At 35.6% G+C, this 6,208-nt stretch overlaps 1 long non-coding RNA gene across 1 annotated transcript; it reads left to right on the plus strand.

Moving 5' to 3' along the window:
• Nucleotides 1-706: 706 nt before the first annotated feature.
• LOC112733050 (uncharacterized) lies at nucleotides 707-5,905 on the plus strand. The gene is made up of 4 exons (XR_003813174.2): nucleotides 707-1,138; nucleotides 1,993-5,426; nucleotides 5,525-5,579; nucleotides 5,658-5,905. It is a non-coding gene; the product is annotated as an uncharacterized lncRNA (long non-coding RNA).
• The last annotated feature ends 303 nt before the right edge of the window (nucleotides 5,906-6,208 follow it).

A 6,208-nucleotide genomic window follows, 5' to 3' on the forward strand; every position in this document is an offset into this window, starting at 1 on the left:
GCTAGTTTTCTACTAAGTTAATTAGTAGGTAAAGTAGGACTTATGGAATGTTATTGCCTATATCTATTTGACGTACTTCAATCATAGAAGTAGACTTAATGGGTTGATTCCTTAAAATTGTCATTATATGCTTATTAGACAAGGATAGTGATCTTGATTCCCATACCTTAGCCAAGAGTTCTTTTGCAATTCATATTAAAACCCCAAAATTTTAATTGCTCAATTCTTACTTTAGTTACTTTTTGCTAGTTTAATTAGTTTTAGAATAGATTTGAATTCATACATTGCCTTGTTAGATTGATACTTGCTTTGATAGTACTTTTATTACCTTAACTTAATTTCTTGCAACTTAAGTTTTTTACATGTTAAGTTTTGTTAGTTTAAATTTTTGTTTATGCCCTTCAACCCTGGATACTTTGAGCGACTTTGATACACACATTTTCTCATTCTTATGAGGACGATCTGAAAATAATATTTTCGGTTATTTTTTATTGTGTTAAATCTGTGACAACTAAATTAAATTTTGATCGAGAGCTAATTGTCCTATTTTTGTTAGTATTTAGATGTTTTGGACACATTTTTTTTAGTTTATTGCACTTTTACTTTGACTTGTGTATATATGCTTTTAGTTTTAATTGTTGAATGTGATGAGATAATGAGTTAAGTGCACCTAGTTGATTTCTTAGATATATGATAAATTGGTTTGTTTGAAAACTAGGAAATGAAGTTAGGATTTTTGATGGCTTACATCCAATCACAATTGCATATACATAAAAAAATAACCTTAGTCAAATAAGGATATTTTCAGCTAGCATACCCAAAAAAAAAAAATTTGAATTCGAAACAAAAGTGTGGGGAGGGTTCGAACCCTAACCCCCAATCCCCACACTCAACGCCGTTACATCCCTCTTTCTCCATTTTCTTCTTTTCTTCTCTTCTTCCTCTCTCTTTCTTGTCCCTTCTCCCTCTGCTCCTCTCTTTCCTGCGCAACTCCTGCTCTCGGTGATGCCATCGTCGACGACTCCTCCACCACCAATCGCGTTGCCCAGGCCACCATTGTTGGCCGCAGTTCCACGTCCCAACTGCAACACCCGTTCATCATCCTTCCATCCCCCATCCACCGTTTGCCTTGTCTCAGGTTCATACATACTTCATCAGCTTTATTACTTTCATTTCAATTAGTTACTTTTATTTTGTTAGTCATTGTTTAGTTAGTTTAATATCTGCTTAGTTGATCTTAGGTTGTTAGAATACATTTAGTTAGTGAATGGCTGAGATTGTTTGGATTGATGACTACTGCTCTCTAATGTTGTTTGATAGGAAATTACTTGACAATTTGGTGCTGATTGTTGTTGTTTAGCTGTCATTGTGCTTAATTTGATATTGGACTGCTGGTAATGGTTATTTTGCTATCATTCATGCTGTTATTTTGCCATTTATGTTCATCACAATGTAAATTGTTGCTTGCCCTTATGCTGTTTTGTTTTGTTTTCTGCAATATGAATCTGTGACCTGCTAAGTTAGTGTTTGAACTGCTCAATTATCATGTTGTTGGTATCCCTTTTTTGTTTCTTCTTAATTGCCTTTTAAATCAATGTGAATTACATGATTGGTCACCATGTAACTTCAAATTCTTTGCTCAAGGTTTGTCAATTTCTTGATTCACAGCAATTTGCATCAATCTTTTTTTTAGTTGACATTGTCCTATATGTTTGAATATGCTCAATTGTACTTGCATATTACTTTTGTTTTGATGCAAGCTTCTCAAGTATGAATGTATGTTGCCGTGCATCACTTTGTTGAATTGTCATTGATTCTCATTTGTTCAAGCATCATGTTTCCTGAATCACTGCTGATTATCTCTGTATTGTTGCTTGTACTTTATGAGTTGTGTGATGCTATATGCCAAAGTTCTACTCGTTGCTTTTTTGTTGTTTATTGTGTATCTTGCCCTTTGCTTCGTTGCTTATTGGAATTTAGGTTGTTTTTCAGGATGAAATCAGGCAAAGGAAAGAAACCGGCCGCAAGGCCTAAGCAACCGGCATCACACAATGTCGTGGTATTATCTCATCCCGACATGGAAATTCCGGCATGGGATTCGACAACATATACAAACAAGTATTGTGAAACCCAAGGTCGCCTATTCAACCAAAAAAAGAAGCTCCACTTTGAAAGGATGCTACAGCTAGATAAACTTCCTCCCGATCTCCATAAAATGGTTAATGAACATATAGAGACTCGAGGGTGGAGTTTCTTGGAGCGGAAATTGGTGGATATTAATGAAAGTTGGGTCTTAGAATTCTATGCCAATTTCTTCTCCGTAACCCTAAAAATCGTGTTGCTGAGGGGTAAGCAAGTCTCGGTCACTGAGGCTAGCATAGCTGAGATACTACAGATCCCTTCAAACTGAAGCAGAGGTGTGCCTATGACAAAGCACTCCAGCACTAGGTCCATTGGGATAAAATCTCGGAGAAAATAGCAATTCTGGACAGTGAGTGGATCTTGAGCACTGAGCAGAAGAAGGAGCCTATCGGTATCCTCCTCAAGCAGCTGATCCGTGAGGCTCGGATTTGGTAACAAATCCTGGGAAACTTTGCCATTCCGAGCTCTCACAGACCACTGTCTCTACTGACTTAGCCATCTTGGTGTGGACTATTTTGGAGGGAGAACCTGTCTTCCTCCCGAAGATTATCATACAGTCCATGGGAAAGGTGCCCGCCGTTACACAGCGTAAGGTAGCCTTCCCATGTCTTATCACCGAGATGGCCACAAAAGCTGAACTTGAGTGGCAGGATGACAACTACCTCTCCGGAATTCCCAGTAAGGAGAAGTTCATTCCTTACGGGAATTGGCTTAAGGAGGAACTACTGGGTAGTCGGAAGTGCAAGTGCAGTGCCTCCACAGCAGCAGACCAGCCATCCACCTCAGCACCAACAGCATCACAGCCCCAGTATCCCGAGACAAAGGAGTTCAGATTTTTGGAGCAGCTAAAACGTATGGAAAGGCGCATTAACAGGCGCTATAAGAATATCAAGCTGCAGATCTGGATTTGGGAACCGATGCTAGAGGAGCTTGACACCCCAAAGGAGCGATCAGAGGATGAAGATGAGGCTAGGGCCGATGGCGTTGAGGGATCTCCGTCGCCCCAGCATGACACTGACCATCCAGCTTCCCCAGCTCCGTGAGCCTCTCTCTGAGCACCGAAGACGGTGCTAAATCTAAAAGTGTGGGAGGTCTCCGACCGTTGGCGACACTTTTCTGGGTGATAAATCTCCATTCTAAACAACTCAGCTTTAATTTCTATTATGTTTATTTTTTTGATACTTTGTTAGCATTTGGATGTTTTGGACACATTATTTTTTAGTTTATTGCACTTTTACGTTGACTTGTGTATATATGCTTTTAGTTTTAATTGTTGATTGTGATGAGACAATGAGTTAAGTGCACCTAGTTGATTTCCTAGATATATGATGAATTAGTTTGTTTGAAAACTAGGAAATGAATTTAGGATTTTTGATGACTTGCATCCAATTACAATTGCATATAAATAAAAAAATAAGCTTAGTCAAATAAGGATATTTTCAGCTAGCATACAAAAAAAAAATTCCAATTTTTTTTTAGGGTAATCCAAAAGTTGATTTGAGTTGAAATTTTCATTGAAATTTGCTTGAAACATTGTGGAACATATTTTACGAGCTAGAACACACTAACATGTGAGTTTTTGAGCCTTAATGTATGTGGTTGCATCATATTAATCACTAATTCCATTCTTGTGTGTTTTTCCTTCTATGATAGTAATATTTGATTTGTTCGATTCTTTATATCCATTGTTCTGTGTATATATCCATTTATATGATTGAGGCCTTCTTTTCAATTAACTCACTTACCCAAATAGCCATCCTTTTATTCTATCTTTGTTAGCCCACTTTAAGCCGTATTAATTCTCGTTGTTCTTATTTAGCACATTACTAACCTTAAGTGAAAAATCAATAAATGTCTTTAATTTTGATCTTTGATTAGCTTAGGTTAGTAAGATTGCGTAATATATAAGTGTGGAAAAATTGGGGACATTGGTTAATAAAAGTGTGTTTTGCATGTTCATTAAAAATCTTGGGAATTAGGTACAATTCATGCATTCAATATTTGAATCATGTGCATTAGCTTTTGTATATATATTTTATTAATTGGAAAAAAAAAGAAAAGAAAAAGAAAGTTGTAAAAAGGGGACAAAGGCCCCAATGAAAAGTAATAATAACAATGCGCATGGAATTCGAATTGAGAAGAATGCATGAGTGTGTAGAAAGTGAAATGATGAAGGGTTCGGCTTGGGTGAGAGCATAAGTTAATTAAAGATTCAAATTCTAGCTCATTAAGCCATATACATCGCTACCTTAACCCTAGTCCCGTTACAACCTTTAGAAAGACCTCATGATATTTGTACATACATGGAATAATTGTTGATTTTTAGATGAAAAATAAATTTTAAAAAGCATGATTAGAGGAGAATTGAGTGAATCGACCCTATACACTTGAGCGACTAGAGAGTATACACATCCGGTGAGGGGTTCGATTGCTCGATTTTATATTTCCACCTATGACTATCTATTATCTTGCAAGTTGTGAATTCTTTTCAATAACTCGAATCATTTGTTGGATTGAATTAGTTGTTATTGTATTTAGCCCGTAGGCTTGGATGTGCTTTCTTGGAAACTGAATTATTTTGACTAAGCAAATACATATAGTGATTAGATAACATTTGGTAGAACAGTTGCATGCATCGAAATAGATTACATTTAGATAGTTGCATTGAATAAATGTTGATTTTCCGTTTTTATTTCTTTTTTGTTGTTTAGCATGATGACATGCTTGGTTTAAGTGTGGGGAGGTTGATAAATCACAATTTTATAGTTTATCTTGTGTTGAATTGAGTGGGTTTTATCAACTTTTCCTGTATTTATTCACTGAATTCGCATGTTTTTATGATTTTCTCCTATTTGTGCTTGAATGACTAAAATATGCTATTTGTGTAAACCCCATGAAATTAATAAATAATTAACTAATAAATTAATTATGAGCCAAAAAAATAAAAAAAATTAAATTTTATAGTTTAGAGAAGTAGAAATATTAAAAACACAAATTTTGACACTAATTTTAAAGATTTTGGTTAAAAAATGAGCCAATAGACCAAACTAATTGAACCGGACTCATATTGGGCCCAAGATCCAACCCATTTAAGCCAAACTCAGCATCCTTTCCTCCTTTCATTTCAGATTTCACGTTGGGGAAGAAAGGGAAACTTAGAACCCTAACTCATTCCACTTCCAACTTCAAATCCTTGTAACTTTTAATCCGGAGCTCCGATTGATGAGCCGTTTGTAGTCACGCGTTCGTCTTGGAGTCGTCTTCATTTTTATCCTAATAAAATAGTAAGAAACTTTGTAAATTGCACCCAGTTTCTTTCCTCTTTCTGAATTTGCATTTTTGTATTGAGTCTTGAGTGATTTTGATGATTTTAGTGGTTTAGGTACAATCTAACATTGGATAATTGTTGGATTTTTCCCCAATCATCAATGGGTAAGGTAAAAAGACTCTCAACTCTTGTGGTTTGTCCAATTCGGTGTGCCCTAGTACTAATTTGAGTAAATTGTATGAACTAGTTTGAGTTTATGTTGAATTGGAGTTGAATTAGCAAATTGGAGCACTTGGAATAAAGCTTTGGTGGCTGGAATTTGTTGGAGTTGATTGGGAATCTTGAAGCTTGAATTTTGGTGGTTTTGAGCTTAGGGATGAATTGGCCAATGTATCGTTTTGGTTTCTCATAGTTAAGATATAATGTATCGTAAAAACTTAGCCTAGTTGACCATAAGATAAGATGAATATATGAATTGTTATTTTTAGTGAATAATGATGATAATTGTTGAACATTATGAAAATGGGTGTTATTGGATGGTTGGGTTGATGAGTTATGTTATGAGCATAAAATGTAGAGTTTGATGTGAATTGTTAAGATTTGATGTTTGATGATGAATTAGTTGAGTTTGATAAAAAAAAAATTAGTGTTAGAATTTATTGAATTAATGGTTAGATTATGTGTTGAAAAGGTTATGGAATGGATGGAACTTAGGTGTATGAGGTTGGGGTATTTGGTTGCAAATTGGTAAGGATTTGGAAATTGAAAGTTTGGAAATTTGAGGTTTGGTGTTTTTGG

Source organism: Arachis hypogaea, chromosome 13 (assembly GCF_003086295.3).
Source record: "Arachis hypogaea cultivar Tifrunner chromosome 13, arahy.Tifrunner.gnm2.J5K5, whole genome shotgun sequence".
NCBI lineage: Eukaryota > Viridiplantae > Streptophyta > Magnoliopsida > Fabales > Fabaceae > Arachis > Arachis hypogaea.